Genomic DNA, 22,366 nt, shown 5'->3' on the forward strand with positions numbered 1-22,366 from the left:
GGTCTTTGTATAAGTTTAGTATTTCCATAACTAGTGATCTCCTTATAAAAATGGCGGTACCGCGAGTCTTGGAAATGTAGTCTGTATAATAATGTTGATTATAAGACCTATCAAAATATTGTGGGTGATTATTGGTGGCAAAGTGGGTCTCCTGTAGTAAAATAATATCTGCTCCTAATCTTTTATAATTACGGAATGCTTTTTTATGTTTGCTGGGTGAGTTGAAACCTTGGACATTGTGTGATAACACTTTAATTCCTTATAGAGATGTCATAGATATAGATTGGTCTGATAATATAGAATGTGTTATTGGGTTTGTTATTGGGTTCTTGGGGCCATAAAGACAAGATTTAAATAGCCAGAGTAATCGCCCAAACTGATCACAAACTTGCAAAAAACCCACCTGATATTCTAAATCACTGAACATATGGAATCTGATTGGTTGCTCTGGGCAACTTGTAATAGGGTGTTAGTCTCCCACTGTATTCCTACAGTGAGATTTTGGTGTAGTTCTCACTTTCTACCACCACAAGTCCTTAGGTAAATCCCCATGACTAAGTTCAGAGGGGCGGAGTGAAACACATTGGGGGTGTGGTCTGATTGGAGTCCAGGCTGAGGTTGCCATTTATACACTCAGCATAGGGACGGCACAGATGTGTGGCTCCAGGGAGTCCTTCCTTCATTACAAGTCCTTAGGTACTTAAAGTGTTTGTTACTCCAACATTTCTTATTCTTGATATGTGCCTGCTGTACCATATACTTGTATGAGAAAGTATCCTGTTCTCTTTGTATTTCTTCCTTTGTGTGAAATCCCTGGTGTTCCTGCCAGTCCCTCTGCTTTTCTATTAAAAACTGACCACACTAGGCAGGCGAGCACAGCATGGCTAGTTCTCTAGCTATTCTGTGAACTCAGTGTGCTCTCCTCCAATTATCAGACTTATCCTGACATGCCCCCACTGCACAGCCATTTACTGGGAAGCTCAGTGTGCTGCTGCCTCTCCTCCCACCAGCTCTTATGCAGATGAGAGCAGAGGGAATGTGATCACTTATAATAAAAGGGAAAAAAGATATTTATAATATATATATATATATATATATATATATATATATATATATATATATATATATATACTGACAATTGTGCGGTCGTTCAATGCTGTACCAAACAAAATTTGCGTCCTTTTTTCCCCAAAAATAGCGCTTTCTCTTGGTGGTATTTGATCATCTCTGCATTTATTTATTTTTAAATGTCTTCATCAGTTTAGGCCAATATATATTCTTCTACATATTTTTGGGAAACAGAAATCACAATAAGCGTACATTGATTGGTTTGCGGAAAAGTTATAGCATCTACAAACTATGGGAAAGAATTATGGCATTTTTATGGCATTTTTACTTTTTTACTAGTACTTTTTTTTTACTAGTAATGGCGGTGATTTGCGATTTTTAGAGGTATTGCGATGGACAGATCGGACACTTTTAACACTTATTTGGAACCATTGACAATTATACAGCAATCAGTGCTATAAGTATGCACTGATTACTGTGTAAATGTCACTGGCAGGGAAGGGGTTAACACTAGGGGGTGATGAGGGGGTTAACTGTGTGTTCCTTTACTTAATAGGAACAAACAATATGGCTCCTCTCCTCTGACAGCACAGGGATTTGTGTGTTTACACACACAGATCCCAGTGCTGGCGCTTGTGCACATGATCGCACGTGGCCGATAGTGATAGTGCCTGCTGGGCACGCGCATCGGGTCACCCGCCGTGCAGCGGGCACACCGGCACCCTCTGGTACCGAAAAGCGGAAGGACGTATCCGCACGGGATTTTGCCCAGGGAAGCCCTTCTGCCACACTTTATCTGTGTGAGGCAGAAGGGAACCGGTTAATAACATTTTTCATTTTTAATGTTTCACTTTAAACATTACCAAAATCACTGCTCTCCACCAAATCGGACTGAAAAAAAATATGTTTGCTTTGGTACATGTCCCATAGGACAATGCCCAGATCCCCATGCCATTTGTTTGAAAATTCCTAGGCTATTAGCCTAGAAAACAGACAGAACTAATTTTTTACATGTGGATCCCATTGACCCCAATGGGGTTCAGATTCGGCACCCAAACTTTATCCTTTTTCACCAAACCCCGCTTGAACTGAACCCAGATGTCAGAGGCGTAGTTTGAAGCTTGTGGGCCCTGATGCAAAAGTTGGCCTGGACCCCCCCCCCCCACTACCACACCCCACTATGTGCAGATAAACCCAAGCATGCCACGATACTCAAAGTGGCTTAAGAGTTTTGAGTTCCCAGAGTTCCTCCTTACATTAGAAGACAGGGATCACCCCTGGAGAATCAGAGGACAGGGATCACCGCTGGAGAATCAGAGGACAGGGATCACCGCTGGAGAATCAGAGGACAGGGATCACCGCTGAAGAATCAGAGGACAGGGTCCCCTGGCAGGTCATTTCGCAGAGCTCCTTTCCCATTCCAGCACGGTAATGCTGGAATGGGAATCTACCCCCCCCCCACACACACACACACACACACAATAGACAAGGCTGAAATCACATTCCTTTAGACACAGTCTATCAGCCTTCACAGGGTGAAATCTGGATTTTATGTTGCCGTTCCGACCTGTGAAATCCCCTGGTTGGAACTGCAGTGTATTTGCAGTAGGCAGATGCACCCTGTGCAGATCATGGCTGACTGGCTGTGTTGTAAAGGAATGTGATTTCAGCACTGCAGAGAAGGAGCAGTATAGAGTGCTGTACTGGGAAAGAAGCTCAGCAGCGGGGCATAGCATACAGGGTGGAGGGGGTGGTCAGGGGGCTTTGGGGGGGTACAACTTAGATCTGGGGGACAAAGTGAAATCTGGAGCCTGCAGCCCCTCATGGGACACCTTAGGAGGTGTTAAGGGATTTGTTTTAGCAATTTCTGAAAATTTCTCCATCAGTGTTGGCAGGTGTTGGGGGAAGGTCACCTCCTAGAGGTGCGTGTCTTTTCCCCAGTAGCCAGGGAAGGGGGGTAAGCAAACTTACCCTGCTGGGGGGTACAGAGAATCCCAGCTAGTGACTAGAAGACACTGAGTGGTGTCTGACCTCACCAGTGACATTGGTCCCATCGTGGCTACAGGACGGCACTCTCCTCCTCTTAATTCGCTGAGCTTGGTTACCATTCCATGTTGCCAGCACACAGCACAGACAATTCCCCATCCTGGGCTTTTCTCACCTCGTGCTCCTCTCCATTCAGGAAATGGCTCACAGCTTTTCCCCAGCCAATGAGAACAGAGGGGTGTGGACTGTAGAAGCCTAGTACTGGAGCATGGCTGTGGGGCCCTAGGGCAGATCGGACCTGGACTTTGTGGAGAATATAATAATAAGATGGGGAGGCTACAGGGGTCCCCTGGAGCTAGGGGTGGGTTACGATTGTGACCCCTGCAACCCCTTATGCTACGCCTATGCCAGGTGTGTTTGACTTAAAACTAATCACCAAAAATAGTGTCCCCATTGGAAGATTTCCCCTATAATCCTGTTCTGGTGATAACCACAAATTTGGGATTTTCTTTCATTTTCAATTTCGATGATAATGGTAAAGAGGACAAACAGAGGTTAAATCTCACTAATGGGGGTACAGACAGCAATAAAAATCTCACAGGTTCTAATCCCTCTATACACTTTTCAAGACCTAAAAAAAAGTGCCTTTGGGTATACTTTAATAACAGCGTGTAGTGCCAACCTGCAGTTTTTAAAGTAAGCTAAATATTTATTGTATTGAAAAAAAGGAATGACAAAATCTTGCCCCTGTACAAAACATTAGTATGATCTCATCTGGAATATGCAGTTTAGTTTTGGGGAACTGATGAGAGTGCAGAGAAGGGGCAACTAAACCGAAGCAAGCCATAGAAACCATGCAATTTTCTTTCCTCCAACCACAGGAAGGCTCCCTGCAGAACACAACAGCGCCTAGGGATGAGCTCAGTGTTCGACTCAAATGCATGTTCGACTCGAACATGGGCCGTTCGCCTGTTCGGCGAATTCAGAACTTTGTGGACCATTCGCACCACAATGCACTACGCCATTGCAGTGCATTGCTGGCTCATGATTGGCTAAGCATGCACTGTGACCCCGCATGCTTGGCCAATCACATCGCCGGCAGCGAGGAGAGCCCAAATTGGCCACAGGCAGGGTGCCTGTGGCCAATTATAGCTCAGGGGGTTTAGTACATGCCCCACAATATATAAGGCCACCAGCGCAGCGGCCTTATGTAGTGTGTTGGCGTGCAAGGAAAGAGCAAGATAGGCAGGGACAGTGTCTTTTTGCTTGGGAACCTAGCGCTGTTACAATGGGTGTTGTGTGCCTCCTGCACAGTATACACCTGAAGCTACCCCTTATTGCTGGTGGTGTTCTTTTTCTGTAATGCAGGCATCTGCAGCAGTTAAAGTGGGTGTTGTGTGCCTCCTGCACAGTATGCACCTGAAGCTACCCCTTATTGCTGGTGTTGTTCTGTTTCTGTAATACATACATCTGCAGCAGTTAGAGTGGGTGATGTGTGCCTCCTGCACAGTATACACCTGAAGATACCCCTTATTGCTGGTGTTGTTCTGTTGCATATCTTGCATATTAGCCTTTAAAATTAGCACTTTTGATTTTGAACGTTCGAGTCCCATAGACTTTAATAGGGTTCTAAAGTTCGTACAAATTTTAAGTCCGCTCGAAGGTTCTAGTGCGAACCGAACCGGGGGGTGTTCGGCTCATCCCTAATAGCGCCGGGGGAGAGATTCCCCATCAACACTTGACTGCTATTGTGTTCTGCCTGCAGGGAGCCTTCCCTGCCAGCAGAACACAATGATTAGTGTTGCCATCCATAGCCGGTGGCACTAATCGTTCAGGAAAAACCTGACAAGGGATCCTATACATGAATCGAAATTTGGTCGGTCTCTGATGAACTAGTCGAATTGCAATCCATGCCTGGCCGGCTTTAGAAGCATGTAGGAATGATTAGTTGGACTAAATGTATTCTGCCTTGAGAGGAGGAAATTAAGGGGGAATGTATCTCTTAGTATAAATACATAAATGGTCCATATAGTGATCTTGGTGCATTGCTATTCACCTAAAGGGCATTGCAGAGAACATGAAGGCACTATCTGTGTCTGAAAGTAAAGAGAATTAAAGTAAATGTAAACCTCATTCACAAAATTTGAGCTAGGCACATACTGTATATCTGCAGTATTTTCTTATCTCTCTTCTAAGCTCTGTGGCTTTCTTCTGCTCTGTTCTTCTGTTATTACCATGATAACTTCAGACAAGTTCTCCATCAACTGTGATAACACCAGGCTAAATTTTGTGTCAGGGTGGGTGCTATAAATAAATTAGCAAAGAGCTGGTCTATTTAAAGCACAGCTCTGCAAGTCTCTGCCTATATGGAATGGGGGTATGTCCTCAAATCAGCTGTCTCACATTGTATGACATAAATCCACACCCACAGGTGAATCAGGAAGAGGAAATTCTAATACAATGTACACATTCTAAACAGTATATAAAGCTGGAGACAGCAGATATACATGTAAAACTTATGTAGGGAGATTTGTTTCATCCCTGTGTATCATCTGAGGCTGTTCACTTCACTGGGTATATGTGAGGGGTAACATCCACTTTAATTTATGCATATAGAAAAGGCTTCTTCACAGTGAAAAATGTGAAATAGATTATCTCAGAAACTATTTCAAGCCAACTTAACCGACTGAGTAATAAAAAGTTGAATACAATTCTAAATGTACAGGATATACTGTAACTTCATATTACCATTTATAAGTAATAACACCAGTGATCGTTGATCCAGGGATTATCTGATTGTCTTAGGGGATCAGGAAGAATTTTTTTTTCCCCTTTAGGAGAAAATAGGACCATGCTTTGCAAGGGTTTAAATGCCTTCATCGGGATCAACTGTGGGAATAAGGTTCGGTTTATGGATGTTTTCTTGTATTGGTTGAACCCAATGTACTTGTGTCTTTTTTCAACCTAAGTATGTTACTATGTCAGGAATTTATTAATGCAGAGTTACTGAAAAGTTATCAGAAAGTCAATTTTTAGTAGTAGCTTTGTCTTATTTTCAATTTTAATAGTAAAAGTTATGTAGTGGCGGGCTCCTGAAGAGCACGAGCTATGCGTTTTTCAAAGTTAAACTTTACTCAAACTACAGTTTGGTTTGGGTCTTTTTGCCTAAATTTGACTTCTGTGTCAGTCTGACTGGACTGTGAGATGTTCAGCCTGGCCACAGGGGGCACTGTCTCTTGTGGCAGGCGTGAAACTATGGTCTGGTTAGGAGCTTAAATTACTCTCTCTCGGAGTCAGGTCAGTGGGAGTGGCCCTCTTTCTGTGCCCTCTGGGGGAGGGTATTAAGATGCGGACGTCACATGGTTCGGGGCTCTGGTCCAGTATGAAGTGCTGATTACATGGTTCTGGTCCTCCTGACCGGTCCCCAGGAAGGCTATGGCCTGGGGTGCGGATCCACCTGACTTTAATGCCTCGGGGCTAAGTAGCCCAAGGCAAGGAAACTAAAGGAGGATTCTGAGATGAATGGGTGCAGTCTCCAGATTGGGAGAGACCCATTGAACGTTGAGCATTCCAGGGAGGACTCTTTAGGAGAACACCACGTATGGGTTGGTTTTCTTAACAAGAGCCTGGAAGGGCTGAAGTAACCGAGAGAATCCAGTCTTGTGGATATCGCCAAGTGGGCTTCAGGTCCAGGTATCCTACAAGTGTTCTACAGCTTAGTTTCCTATGTGTTCTGCAACAACGTTGGTGACAAAGACTTTGTTCCTGAGTGAGCCCCTTGTTGGTTGCTAGGCCTTGTGAGAGAGGGACTGTCCAACCTGAGTGTTCATTCAGCTGCAAATGGCTATTCTCTGGATGCAGTCAAAGTAAGCAAGTTCTTTAACGTTTATAGATTTTGACATTAAGAGTACCTGAACTCCTTTCCAACCCTCTGATCCCAAGTTGAAAGACTGTTCAATGGTTTAAGTTTGCAAATAAAATCCATTCAAGTGGATCTATTGTCAGTCTCAAGTTACTGGGCCATCTAACACGGGACATCCTCTAGACGTGAAGCAAGGAGAACGGACGGTAACGGTAAGCCCAAAAATAACCAGCAGCTCCTTCGGGGGTTAGTACTACATGTGGTGGCTCATAGTCTGGGATTTTTTTGCCATTACCTCGCAAAGGAACTGTACACGTGGTAAAGCAAGGACAGAGGGTTGTGTTTTGTAACTGGGCAATCTGCGCCATCTTTACTCGGACTTTCACTGAGGTGCGTAAGCGTGGGAGAAGCCCTTGCCGAAAAGCCCACAATGTTGCGCAACCCGAGCATTCCAGTGGGAGGAGTCTGAGTTGTTCTTTCCTGCACAAAGCACCGCGTGACAGTGTGCTGCGGAAAGAGGAAAGACTAGTCGATACTTTCTCAGAGTTTGGAGAAAACTTTTCTGGAAAATGTACCATGTCCCAGGAATGCAGCCTGTGCCAGGACCCAGAATGCCTCTCAGAAGGGGTCCCACAGGAATACAGTTGCCTGGTACTGTACTTACGGACAGGGGCATCCGCCTGCTGCCGTAGGGGAGGTTCATTCTGTACACTACTGGAGACATCGAGGGCCTGGGTATGCTGTGCGAAAAGTGCGACGGCCTGGTCGCTAACCCTCGGCCATTCTCCAGGTGCAAAAAGTGTGGATAGTACACTTTTAAAGTGGAGCAGTCAGTCACACCACCAAGGGCCTACCACGTGGACTGGGCCATGGGAGTGACAACCGAGGAGTCGACCATCTTCGCCCCTTTGGTAAAGCCTTCCACCATGGTGACACCTGTCGTTGCTGACATCCCAGAGAGAGATGCTGCTACGTCTGCTACCGAGACTGCTGAGGAAACTACTTTGGAGCAGATGAGCAGATGAACACTGCTTCTACCACCGCTACGGAAATCACTATGCCTCCTTTGGAGAAAGTGGGGCGCCCAAAATCTTCCTGGAGCCGACATGGAGGTCCGTCACCGAATACGGCTGGATCCAATCGGCGGAAGAAGGTTGCTTCGGAAAAGAGTCTGACTGTGAATACACCTTTAGTTAACTATTTACCGACAGAGGAATATAGAGATTCAGAGTTAGAGTCTCTGTCAGATATGGAGGATGATGACATTTTGTGGACACTGTCTCAGGAGTTGTTGTGGGCTGGAGGGGATGATGTAGCCGCCACTTGTACAGATGTTTCGGACTGGTTATCTCTAACCTCAGGGGATGGAATGCTGAGTGCGGAAAATCCCATCACAGTAAACGTGACTCTCCCTAAACCTGTGAATTTTCCTACACTTAAAAGGGACTCTGCCACGTTGGTACAACGCTCCCCAAACTCCTGCATACCGCCCGGGGAAGGAAGTGCCCGTGCATTACCGAGACTTGCAAGGTCACAGAGACTCCTTCATAAGAGAGTGGCTAATGAGTACGGGTTGGAATTCCCCTATGTTCCAAGGGACATTATGACTGTCATTGAAAAGAACCATGAGGCCTGGTACGAGGACGATGTCTGGAGCTATTTAAAAGTACCAAAGGCTTTTTCACTAGAGCTTTATGAACGGTTTGTCGGATGTCTATGGCATTGGAGCTATGGTCGGCACATCTATGAGGACAAAGTTGTGATCTGCAGACCGGATAAAGACAGTGCTGTGTATTTTATCACTACCGTGGATGCACAAGTAAAAGATTTAATTTTGCCTGATCCTCGCTTTTACTGGTGAACTGTTCCTGAGTCAAGGCTTTAAAATTTGCAAGGAGGGTTTCTCTTGGTCTTTGCCTCTTTGCAATTTTTCTTCAAGCTACTGAACTTTGGGGTAGTTAGTCAGAGTCAGTCACACAGAGAATGGAACATTCACCATGTCAAGAATACTTAAACTGTTTTAGGTCAAAGACTGCATTTCAGCGACACATACCACTAGGTGGCATGAGTCGGCGCAATTAGTACTGTTTAGAAAGAAAAAAAAATGGTTTTAGAAAATTTATAGATTTTAGAGGAATCCACAGAAAAAAGTGGAATCCTGCCATCTAATAGTTAGGTGTAAAATATTGTATATATGTTTTTCATTTCCAGGATTCACCGGAGAGCATCTATCAAACCGCCAGAGAATGGGTGGGTTAGATAGACAGGCTTGGGTGGTAACTGTAATTCTGTGTTGCTGCAGTGTGTAAAGTGTAAGTTTTACTGTTGCTTTCCTTCCCTTTTTTCCCTTTCCCACCCCAACATTCAGGTACTCTAAAAATTTTTTTTTGTAGGATTAGTTGTTAGCTCTGGGTTTCTTTTTTCCTGTCTTTCCCAGACAATGAGGACATCGTCTAAATAAGCAGGGGGAGTGTGTAGCGGCGGGCTCCTGAAGAGCATGCGCTATGCGTTTTCCAAAGTTAAACGTTACTCAAACTACAGTTTGGTTTGGGTCTTTTTGCCTAAATGTGACTTCTGTCAGTCTGACTGGACTGTGAGATGTTCAGCCTGGCCACAGGGGGCACTGTCTCTTGTGGCAGGCGTGGTCTGGTGAGGCACTTAAATTACTCTCTCTCGGAGTCAGGTCAGTGGGAGCGGCGCTCTCACTGTGCCCTCTGGGGGAGGGTATTTAAGAAGCGGACGTCACATGGTTAGGGGTTCTGGTCCAGTATAAAGTGCTGATTACATGGTCATGGTCCTCCTGACCAGCCCCCAGGAAAGCTATGGCCTGGGGTGTGGATCCATCCGACTTTAATGCCTCGGGGCTGGCTAGCCCAAGGCAAGGAAACTAAAGGAAGACTCTTTAGAAGAACACCACGTATGGGTTGGTTTTCTTAACAAGAGCCTGGAAGGGCTGAAGTAACTGAGAGAATCCAGTCTTGTGGATATTGCCAAGTGAGCTGAAAGCTCCAGGTATCCTACAAGTGTTCTACAGCTTAGTTTCCTACATGTTCTGCAACAACGTCGGTGACAAATACTTTGTTCCTGAGCGAGCACCTTGTTGGCTGCTAGGCCTTGTGAGAGAGGGACTGTCCAACCTGAGTGTTCATCCAGCTGCGAATGACTATTCTCTGGATGCAGTCAAAGTAAGCAAGTTCTTTAACGTTTATAGACTTTGAAATTAAGAGTACCTGAACTCCTTTCCAACCCGCTGATCCCAAGTTGAAAGACTGTTCAATGGTTTACATTTGCAAATAAAATCCATTCAAGTGGATCTATTGTCAGTCTCGAGTTACTGGGCTACCACGGGACATCCCCTAGACATGAAACATGGAGAACGGACGGTAACGGTAAGCCCAAAAATAACCAGCAGCTCCTTCGGGGTAAGTTCTACAGTTAAAATAGTAGAGTTTTGAGAAGGGGCGTGTACAAGGGCTTAAGACTCTCATTCTAGTTTAGTCATGCAAGCATAAACTTTACAAAGATGTCTTAAGTACAGTTATCTTATGTTTCAATATATATAACTGTCCTGCTTATTGAAAATACATCAGCTGATTGCTCCACTGTTTAAAATTATTTGACTTCACATATAAAAATGATGACAGTTTTTAAAGGAGTTGTTGCACTCAGCAAAAATACAGAGCAGTTAAAGTTTATTTTTGCCATTGCATTAGCATTATCAGTGTAGTCTGTGACAGAGGAGAACTGAAAGCTTAGATTTATACTAGAATGTACTTACTCTTGGCAAAGTAAACCTGCATACTGCTAATGGAATCAGTGAGCCAAGGTGTGTGGACGTCAAGTGCTCAGGGCTGCTTCCAAAGTAATGAGTAGCACTGATCAGAGCATTGTGGAACAGCTCATCGGAACAAGTGCAATGTAAGCATGTGTTCCCTTAATAGACAGCATCCCAGGGGTACACAATCTTTCCTTATATTGAACAAAATAAACTGTGACCTGCTCTCCATTCCCCTCCAACTGCTGTGGCAGAACTGTAATGATGTCCTGAAAGATATTAGACTTGCCCCGTGTATCTTAAATGGACTATATTACACAAGTGTGTTAGGTGTGACCTCAACAAGTCACCTATTTGTCAGGTTATGTTACCGTTTCCCAATTGTTAGTTAGAGTTCTTATCCAAGCAAAGAGACACGGAGATATTATTCAGTATTTCTGCTCAGAAGTCCGTCGTTAACTCTGACTGTCTCTGACTGACTGTGGCTCTGAGGCTTCTTTATTACATCTTTTATAGACAGAAAAGGGCAAACATCAGCAAATGTAAAAAAAACAACATTTTTGCAAAGGAAAGACAATTCTCCGGGTGTTATCAGCTGATAAGACAATCTTCTGGGCGTAGACTGCTTTTTAGGGCTGATGCGGCCTCTTCTTGATGAGTACGTGACAATAGATGACGAATCCTTATTTTACAGAGAAGGATAGAAATACAAGTATTTAGTAAGACATAAGGTCAACCATTTTGTTTCAACATACCTCAATCCTTACATTTCCCCCTTTGACATCACCCCTCCCTCTTGCCCTGGGTCCACCTGAACAAGTTCTAGTCAGCCTATATCCAGAGTACTCTCCCTGACCGCGAGTTGTCAGAGGGGTATACACCCATCCCCCTGGACAGTACCAACATCTAAAATTCAGGAAGAGTGGCTTTTCTGACAGATGGGTGATGTCAAGAAACTAAATCTACCTATCTTCACAAAAGTTCCATCTTTTCCGCATCATTTACCTTGGCTTTCTTGCAAAAGCACATGAGCAGTTTAAAGCATACATAAAAGAAAAATACGAATAAGAGCACCACTATAATCGTCATTGCTGCCTTCTTAACCCAAGAGAATAACCCTGAGAAACTAAAAGTTCCACCAAACGGATCCCAGTCGCGACCAATATTTCGGGCCTTCTCTTGTAAATTCTTTACTTCCGTACGGTGTTGTGCAATGATGTCATAATAGTCAGGTACCTCAATGCTGGTGTTATGTATCCAAGTACAGCACTCATAGTCCTCAGTAGTTTCACAGAGTCCTGTCAATGCTGCACTCATACTTTCAATTGCTAATTCATGTAATTCTAATTGTTAATGCTACTGTTAGCAAGATCAGTATAGTTTATAGGAACTGCCATCAGTGGTATACTTGCTGTGCTGGGGTGTAATTTGCTACAAATCCAACATTTCTCATATCCTGACTTCTGGGCATAAGCATATTTAAACTTCAGTAATAACATTTTTTTAGAAAATCCTTCATCCTTGTGTATTTTATTCTGTGAGGTAACCAAACTATTAGCCAGAATTACTGAAACAATAAAAAGATACATGTTGTCATTTGCCAACTGGCTCCTTTTTACAATGAGAAGCGTGGATCCAGGTAGGTTTCCCTTCCAATTTCACTGAGGTTGCTGTAATCAATAGCACCTGGAAAGGACCTTCAAACCTTGGTTCCAGTGTCTTTCTGGTATGTTTCTTTACATACACATAGTCTCCTGGTTGTAGATCGTGTGTACCTGTGACAGAATTAGGGTCTGGAAGAGAAGAATACACACTCTTGTGGATTTTAGTCAGACGCTGTTGCAACTGTATTACATACGTAGTTAAACTATCACATTGTAATTGCATACTTTGAGGAAAATATAAACCTAATCTAGGTGCACTTCCAAACAGTATTTCATATGGGGATAACCCTGTTTTTCCTGTTGGGGTGTACCTAATAGAGAACAAAGCTAAGGGTAGGCACTCAGGCCATGGTTTGTTCAACTCCTGCATAGCTTTTTGTATTTTCAGCTTGATTGTACCATTTACTCTTTCTACTGATCCTGAACTCTGTGGGTGGTAAGGAGTATGAAAACTTTGTTGAACCCCTAACATTGCCATCACATTTTGCATTATTTCTCCCGTGAAATGTGTCCCCCTATCTGATTCTATTGTTTCTGGGAGACCAAACCTAGGTATCAGCTCAGTAATCAGTTTCTTGGCGGTGGCTTTTGCCGTAGCTGATTTCACAGGATAACTTTCGGGCCAGCCTGAAAATAGGCAGATGCACACGAGAACAAATTCAAAGGGGCCGCTCTTAGGCATTTGTATGTAGTCAATCTGCAGTCTCTGAAAGGGATATTGGGCCCGGACCTGATGTTTACGTGGGGTTTTCACTCTCTGTCCTGGGTTATTAATCAGACAGATTTGGCATGCAGCACAGTAGTTCCTTGCAGTACTACTGAATCCAGGGGCTAGCCATCCTTGGCTTACAATCCTATACATAGAATTGGAGCTGACATGAGTGGGTAAGTGAACAGCCGCTGCCATTGCGGGGTATAGAGAAGCGGGTAGACATATTTTGTCTCCTTCTCTCCATACATTGTCAAGGCCTGGTGCAGCTCCCTCCTTAACCCAACGGTCCTTCTCAATAGCCCCTGCTTGTTCCTGTAGTTCCATTAGCTGCTGCCATGTGGTTTCGGGCATACTCACCTGTACCGTGGCTAAGGTCTCAGGGCTTACTTCCCCTAGAGCTGCCTTCTTTGCAGTTAAATCTGCAAATGCGTTTCCTTTTGCCTCAGTTGTTTTTGCGCTCGTGTGTGCCGCTATCTTCATGATGGCTACTCTTATAACCTTTTGAAGATTGTTCAGGACTCTTTTGATTCCTTCACCATGTTTAACAGGTGTGCCTGCTGCTGTAAGGTAACCTCTAGCTTTCCATATGTGGCCATAATCATGTGCCACACCGTAGGCGTATGCGGAATCAGTGTAAATGTTCCCTTCTTGTCCCTCCAAGTGTTCTAGGGCTTTCTCTAGAGCGGTTAGTTCCGCTTCTTGTGCCGACATGTGTGCTGGTAATGACTTTGCCTCAATTACCTGTGTGTCCGTTACCACAGCATAACCTGTGTGATATTTACCTTTGTCATCGGCAAATCTACTACCATCTATGTACAGTGTGTGTTCTGCATTTGCAATGGGTATGTCTGTGACATGTGGGAACCCCGTGGTTTCTTGTTCCATAAGTTGGAAACAATCGTGTTCATCAGATGTTATGTCATGAAACGAAAGTGTGTCAGAATCCTGAGTATCTTGTGCTGTGTCTACACCATTATCATCATTACTCCCCCCTGTCAAATCTGTCTGTAATGGTAAAAGCTGTGCTAAGTTAAAAGAAGTGCATCGCTGAAAGGTAACATTGGGGGGTAGGAGCAAAGTGCATTGTAGACGCAGCTGCCTTGCCATTGATATGTGTTTTGGTTGGACCTGTGATAAGATGGCGTGTATGTCATGTGTGGTATGTACCACTACAGGATTGTCTAAGACAATTTCTGAGGATTTGTCAATGATAATTGACACTGCTGCAACTGCTCGTACACAGGACGGTGATCCTCTAGAGACAGGATCGAGAGCCGCCGAGAAGTATGCTACCGGCCTTTGTTTGATGTGTTGTTGTGTCAACACCCCTGTTGCGTGTCCCGTGATTTCAGCAATGTACAAATGAAATGTTTTGGTATAGTCAGGGATCCCGATCGCAGGTGCCGAAATTAGTAACCTTTTTAAGGTGCTAAAAGATTCATGACCTGCTTCTGTGAGTACATAGGGTACTATTTTCAAGCAATCATATAATGGCTGCATCAGAGAACTGGCATGTGGTATCCATTGTCTACAATATGATACCATTCCCAGAAACATACGAAGTTGCTTAAAGTTGCGTGGGATATTCATTTGTCTTATGGCCTGGACTCGGTCTTCAGTGAGATGTCGAGTACCCTGGGATATACAGTGGCCCAAAAAGACAACCTTTTTCTGACATACCTGTAACTTAGTTCTATTCACCTTGCACCCTTTTTCAGCCAGGAATTGTAACAATGATAGAGTGGCTTTTAAACAAGTCTACATATTGCAACAATACACAAGTGTCAGGCGGTTGCCATTCCCCCTATTTTTACTTTTAAAGGTTTAGTCAGTGGGGCATCAGTCAGGAGTCCGTCATAACCACTTATGGGTATGGTGTCACGGGACGTCATGTGTGGAGGGACTACTGAATCAGACAACAGACTGCGTGACGCTCCTGTGTCAACCAAACAAGGAATATGTTTACCTTCCACCTTCATCAACATGTGGAGCATTTTGTTCTCTGATTCAGCTAGGACTGGGGCAAGTCATGCGGTCGGATCGTCCCTATCATTGGTACGCCTCTGTCTGTAGTCCCTCGTGTCTCTGTCCGTGTTTCCTTCCTGTTCGTCTTTTATCCTTTTCCTACAGTCTCTTTTTATATGTCCCACCTTGTTGCAGTAATAACAGGTAAGAGGTTTACGGGAGGAATTCCCTCCTTCATTGACCCGGGCAACAGTGTTAACTCCCGGTGTCCTTCTGGGTTTAGTTTCTGCTAAATTAGCCTCTATGCCTTGTGCTTTCTGCAACAATGTTCCTCTGTCCCGTATGGCTCTCCATTCGGGAGTACATGCCTTCAGTTTGTCACCTATTTGGGGTACTAGTCCTTCCATAAACTGTCGATTGAAAGCCCTAATGGTGACGGGTAAGGCTAAATCTAGACCTTCGTCAGCCATCATGCTTTCCATGTTGAGGTAAAATTCTGTAACAGTCTGACCTGGGGCCTGTTTTATGGGCGCTGTCGAACCCCTTTCCTGCTGTTTCCCTTGGCAAAATTCTCGTAACTGAGCAATAAACAGGGGTCTAGAGTCTATATGACGGGGATGTACTCCTGGCGGATCTGCCGCTGGATCCCCTTGTGGTCTATGTGGAGCAATTTCATTCATAAATTGATTAAACATTGTTAGTGTCATTTTATGTCTACACAAATCTTCCCCATCTTGCCAAGTTGCTTCATGTGTGTCTAGTAATTGTGTCACGAATCTACAGAATGCGGCAGGTTTTGCTACGGGATCAGGAGCATTCTGTATTAATGCCATAAGAGTGTCAGCCGACCAAGGTGTCCATGTCCTCAGAACGACTTGTCGAGTCACTGTAGGTGGCTGTCCTGCTTGACCCGCATTTGGATTATTTACTTGTATTACCCTAGTCCGACTATGGACTGGAGCTACGGGCTCTGGTCTTTGAGCTCCGCAATGTACACATTCCTGTGCCCAGTCTGGGTTCTGGGTACCGCATACTCGGCATACCCATCCTCTTCCTCTTAAGGAAGGATAAAGTTTTGGTCTTTCATTACCTGGTGTGGTAGTGTTATAAGGAGGTGGAGTATCTCCCGTATTTACCCTATCGCCGGGAGCAGAAGGAAGACTTTTGTGTCGGACCTTCATATCCCATCCACCCTTTTCCTGACAATACTCCCATCCCTCCTCTTCAGCCCTGTTGGAAACCTTAATTAAACATTGTATTTGTGATACCCATCTGTTCTGCAATATCTCTCCCTGTCTGTCTTTCTTTATTTCTTCCCAACCTTCTACACTTAATCCATTTTCTCCATCCATCCCCAATTTCTTGAGAATCCTATTTGTGCCCTGTGCCTTATCCTTCCCATACAACATTGTAATTATGTCTTTAACAGCATAACATTTCTGAGATTCCTCCTGGGGTTTACCATGTGTCTGGCCCATTTTGACAGTCCTGCCTAGGTGGCGTTTGGATCACTTACTAAGTGTCTCGTTGCCTTCTCCTCCTAGGGTGCCAAAATACTAAAATCCTCTCCTGGATGAGATCGAATTACTTTATATGCTAGCCAACTGACAAATATTATGACCAGACTGACAGCTACAACATATACAAGCATTCCCTTTTGGTGGCCAAACACATATGACTAGGTCTCCGGGCTTTGTGGAGACCTTATTTCCTTCCCATTACCATGGAATCTCTCAGCATTCGTTTCTTATTCCTGCTTTATTGAGGCAGTCAGGACTTATACTTTCAACCCGTTTTTAGGCTCATGAATCAAAAAGCGTATATCAAACTTAAGTGTCGGACCCCCAAAGTACTCTTACGAGTTAAGGGCGCATTCCGTTACCCATTGGGATGATATATGTTTCAATTCACACCATACAAACAGGGCTTATCTCATTCACAACAGACAGATGACAAGTAGACAGACAAGAAACAACGGTAACATAAGCCAAAATATTAAGTTCAAGACCCACTTACTACAGAGGTTGGTGTTTACCTGAAGAACAATTCAGACAGATCAGGTGGGCACAAATCTAAGAAGCACAGAGTTTATAAGAAAATAAAGCTTTTCTTACCTGCGCAGGATTTGTCTGTGGTTCTTTGATGTGCCCGACCATTTCGTTCCGTCCTTATGTTCGTTCGCCTCTTGTAGTTTCTTCAGCGAGTCCGTGTTCGCGGCGCCAGAAATGTTAGGTGTGACCTCAACAAGTCACCTATTTGTCAGGTTATGTTACCGTTTCCCAATTGTTAGTTAGAGTTCTTATCCAAGCAAAGAGACACGGAGATATTATTCAGTATTTCTGCTCAGAAGTCCGTCGTTAACTCTGACTGTCTCTGACTGACTGTGGCTCTGAGGCTTCTTTATTACATCTTTTATAGACAGAAAAGGGCAAACATCAGCAAATGTAAAAAAAACAACATTTTTGCAAAGGAAAGACAATTCTCCGGGTGTTATCAGCTGATAAGACAATCTTCTGGGCGTAGACTGCTTTTTAGGGCTGATGCGGCCTCTTCTTGATGAGTACGTGACAATAGATGACGAATCCTTATTTTACAGAGAAGGATAGAAATACAAGTATTTAGTAAGACATAAGGTCAACCATTTTGTTTCAACATACCTCAATCCTTACAAGTGAAATAAGTGATAGTGATACCCATTGAATTAAAATAAAAGAAGTAATTTGGTTTTATGTTACAAAACATCACAGTCCAAAGCATACCAAAGTAAACCGTAATCAGGACTCCTCATCTGCATTCTTGTTCCAGATGAGTGACTAAAAGTATTGAAATAAGAGGGTCAGTATGACAACCAAGCAATAGCAAGCATGGATTTTATGTTTATCTCCTGAAAATTTCCTTTAAAGCTGAACTCTATAATAAACCAACACTATCTGATTTTAAGAGGCATGTGTATTCTTCTATGTTTAGATTTTATTTGTCATGTATTCTTTTATGTTATAGATTGTATGTTTATCTCCTGAAAATTTCCTTTAAAGATGAACTCCATAATAAACAAATACTATCTGATTTTAGGAGGCATGTGTATTCCTATGTGAATCTTAGTGTGCTTTGGGTATTTCTTCCACATCTGTGCAGTAATCCAGTGTGAAACTTTACTTCTGTGCAGGAGCTTTCTGTAATAAAGACCGATCACTGCTGCCCTCTCTTTTTGTGCAGGGTGACTGGTCTTGTCTTTACCCCCTTCCTCTAGTTTTCTGTAGACAGCCTGTACTAGGTGGTGCCTGTTGGGTCTTTCCCACAGCTCTGCTCTCTGTACATGTTATGTGCAGCACAATGAGGATGTCTCTGCCACCTTTATATGGTATTATCTGAGTTTGTAAAGAAATTTGGTGCACAGAAATTAGATTTATATTCTTTTTGGCCATTGAGATATCAAATTAAAATGTTTGAGACCGGAGTTCAGCTTAAAAGCCCAATTGAAGCCTCATATCTTTCTTTCTCTGTATAGTCCGCTAGCACTTTATTGTGTGATTTTTTTTTAAAAGATTTCTGAAGCCAAACTTTCCTTCTAATTATTAGATAGAATCGTGAGGTTTGAGAACCTCCTTCATTTTGTTATTGCTGTCTGTGTTCCCGCTAGAGAGGTTTACACTCTGTGTTTGGTTTGGTAACTACTGTCATCGGGAATAAAGGTCAGGAGAAAATCCCAAATTTTGAGTTGTCAACAAAACAGGAATTAAGGGAAAAAAAATCTTCCTCTAAGCCCTTGTACACACGATCGGAGATTCCGACGGAATGTGTCCGATCGGAGCGCTTTGTCGGATATTCCGACTGTGTGTGGTCTGCATCGGACTGTTTCCGTCGGAATATCTGTCGGACCAACTTTTCCAACTTGCCGGAAATATTTTCCGACAAAATGCTCCGATCGGACATACTCGATCATGTGTAGAGAATTCAGATCGGACAAAGTGCCACGCATGCTCAGATCAAATTCCTACATCAAAGCTATTGGCTACTAGTGTGAACGTAGTCCCATCGTAACGAAATTACCTCATCACGTTCTGAAAGATCCGTTTTTCCAACAACTTTGTCCGACCGTGTGTATGCAACAGTTTCGGACAAAATCCGACGGATTTGGTTGTCGGAATCTCCGACCATGTGTGCAAGGGCTAAGAGGGAATTCACTTGCATTTGGAGAGATTTCCTCTCATTTTGTGTGTAAAAGACAGGAACGAAAATTCTGGTAAATGAGAAACGTATTGCAAAAACAATAAAATAACAGATATTTCCCTAATCTATCCAAAATGAAAAAATAAGTTTTGGTTTTGGGTAACTTTATTTTTGCCTTGAAATAATTTCAACTCAGTGAACCTCAGTGAACCATGAGCATGAATAATGGCAACATTCCTCATGACGTGTGTGCTTGTGCAAACTTGTAGTGTGCAGACGCAGAATGGGAGAGTTGTTTCTGAACAGCACAAATAGAAGAAAAATCCCCAGCAAACTTACCAGCTAGCCTGCAAAAAACATATTGGCCTTGTCTAACAAGTCACATTAAAAACAAAGGGTTTATTTGCACACATTTTCCAATAAATGTGGAAGCCGCAGTGCTTGCATCAAGTATCCTCTGTATACTGTGGTCCTAACCAGTGGTGGCCAGTCCACAAGGGGCGCAGGGACGCTGCCCCCCCAGCCCACGGCACCACCCCCATGCCTGGACCATCTGTGTGGCTGTGCACTGTGTGGGGCGCCTAACAAACAGGTCTCTACCAGGTTTGTCACCCCCCTCACAGACAGGTGATCACATCCTGAGGCCCCAATTGGCCAGTTTTATATTGCCCTTGGTTCACAGAGCCCTGAGCCCTCCCACCCTGCGATACCAGCGAATACTGGCGGCTTTCGGTTTCCCAGCCAATCAGGACCCATAACCCGGAAAGAATACCAGATGAAGACAGAGGCCACAGCGCTGGGCACCAGGAAAGCCGTGACAGCTTGAGGGCTCTGCCCTAGGGTGAGTGCGGACCTTGAGGGGCCCTCCCATGCCCCACCAAAATCTTCCAGCACCAGCTGCCACTGGTCCTAACTCTAAATTCTTCGGAGTCTTTAAGTTGGAGCATATAGAGAAGTGGACCAATTAAAGAGGAGATCCCGTCTCCTGTGAAAAAAATAAGTCAGTTGCTACAGAAACTGTTGAATAAGAAAAACAGAAAAGCGTCTCTAGGTGTAATATTTATTTTGGCAAGGGGTAACAGCCAAGACAATTAAAAACCCACAGGAAGGACATAAAAGTAAGGCTCATCTGTGGAGGTAAATATCCTGATGGAGTCAATGTAAACCACATCAGTCCAGGTCTGCAATGACCGCAGTGCGATAGGAAGAGATGTCAGCAAGTCCCATGTCATTCCAGGTGAATAGGATGGAAGGCAGCGTGGAACGCAGCACTGAGGATGGCGTTTTTGATAACATCTGGGATGCAGAGACACAACGCATGTCAAAGCATGCAAAAGCCCATTCTGGGCTTTTTCCTATGATCACAGTCTTTACTTGGACCCCTTTTTTAGAAAGAACTTTATGGACTGGTCTTTATTAGGCCTTATACATATTAACCCCTTTTGGATGGAGCTCTGCTTTAAGAGCAGGTTTGCCCGGAGGGGGCCCTCTCCTCCTTAAAGGCACAGTGTCTGAATACGGCCGTCAGACTGTACTGAACAGCATGGTCAAACACTGGTGCCTACTGGACTGAACAGTCGCATTTGGACACACAATGCAACTGTTATAATAGGATAGTGCAGGTAAGACAATGAAGTTAGAGGCTTCATGTACAGTGTCTATCCGAGAGTATATCTCTTTCTGTGATTTGAATTGGATCTTTAAAATGTAACTAAAGGCAAAACTTTTTCAGTTTTGGATAAAGTGGAGTGGGATTAAAACACCTGTTAGGGATCAACTAAAATAACTAATAGAACAAGATTATGGGAAAATCCTCAAGATGACACATTCCACGGCAATAGACAGTAACACCATATTATACATTTTTAGCACGCTGGTATATTACAACCGGGTAAGGCACATAAATTTCAAGAGGAAGTTGCATGACTATGCTGGCAGGAATGTGGGGAAGTGGGAACAATGGCCCACATATGGTGGAAGTGTCCAAAATTTAAAAACGATTGGAGAGAGGTGTTTGTTTCATGGCGTAAGAATGACAATTAAACATTACCTGAGAACATTGGTTCTAAATGGAGGGTCTGGAGAGAGTTTAAGCTGTCAAGGAGATATGTAGAATTAAAGAGAGCAGAGGAAGGGGGGAGGTCAGGAGTCACAGCAGAGGTTTAGTAATAAAAAGGGGGTGCGGGGTATAAATAATGGTAAATAGTATTTGGTGTTTGATAAGTGTTGTATTTTTATATTTGGATATATATTTGTCATAAATAAAAAACAATAAATAAATTGAAATAAAAAAAGAAAAAAAAGAACACCTGTCAGTTTGTATTGCTTTTGTGTCCCTGTTAGGGGGTGCCAATATTCAAAAAAGGGCAGCGATATATTCCTGGAAACTACAGGCCAGTCAGTCTAACATCAATAGTATGAAAACCATTAGAGGGGATGATAAGGGACTATATCCAAGAATATGCTGATGAGAATAGCATCATTAGTAGTAATCAACATGGGTTTATGAAAGTTTGTTCTTGCCAGACCAACCTGTTAACATTCTACACGGAAATGAGCTGCCATCTAGATAAATGTAGGCCTGTGAATGTGGTGTATCTGGATTTTTCAAAAGCATTTGATACAGTCCCCCATAGACGCATAATTTACAAAATTAGGTCTGTAGGCATGGACCATAGGGCTTGTTATTGGATATAAAACTGGTTACAGGGGTCGTGATCAATTATTATTATAATTATTATTATACAGGATTTATATAGAGCCGACATTTTATGCAGCGCTTTACAACATAAGGGTAGACAGTACAATTACAATCCGGTTTAATACAATAGGAATCAGAGAGGCCTATTCCTTAGAGCTTAAAGCGGAGGTTCACACAAAAATTGAACCTCCACTTTTCAGTACCCTCCCCCCTCCAGTGTCACATTTGGCACCTTTCAGGAGAGAGGGGGGCGCAGATACCTGTCTAAGACAGGTATTTTCACCCACTTCCGGGCGTAGACTCCAAAGGGAGTCTACTCCTCTTCTGGTCCCACCGCGTTGTCTGCTGGGACACACACGGGTCCCAGAGACAGCAGGGAGCATTCGGATTGCACAGAGCGACTCGTGCATGCGCAGTAGGGAACTGGGAAGTGAAGCCGAAAGGCTTCATTTCCTGATTCCCT

The 22,366-nt window shown here is 43.7% G+C and overlaps 1 protein-coding gene and 1 long non-coding RNA gene across 2 annotated transcripts in view; one reads left to right on the forward strand and one right to left on the reverse strand.

Moving 5' to 3' along the window:
* The window catches only part of ZNF804A (zinc finger protein 804A), a 361,467-nt gene that overhangs the window by 270,036 nt on the left and 69,065 nt on the right, over positions 1–22,366 (forward strand). The window lies entirely within an intron of this gene.
* On the reverse strand, positions 11,116–17,696 carry LOC143924091 (uncharacterized). The gene is made up of 2 exons (XR_013261816.1): positions 17,147–17,696; positions 11,116–11,373 (listed from the first exon to the last, which is right to left on the reverse strand). It is a non-coding gene; the product is annotated as an uncharacterized LOC143924091 (long non-coding RNA).

This window comes from Lithobates pipiens, unplaced genomic scaffold, assembly GCF_037356315.1.
Source record: "Lithobates pipiens isolate NorthernLeopardFrog02 unplaced genomic scaffold, aLitPip1_a1.2 Scaffold_22, whole genome shotgun sequence".
NCBI classification, from domain to species: domain Eukaryota; kingdom Metazoa; phylum Chordata; class Amphibia; order Anura; family Ranidae; genus Lithobates; species Lithobates pipiens.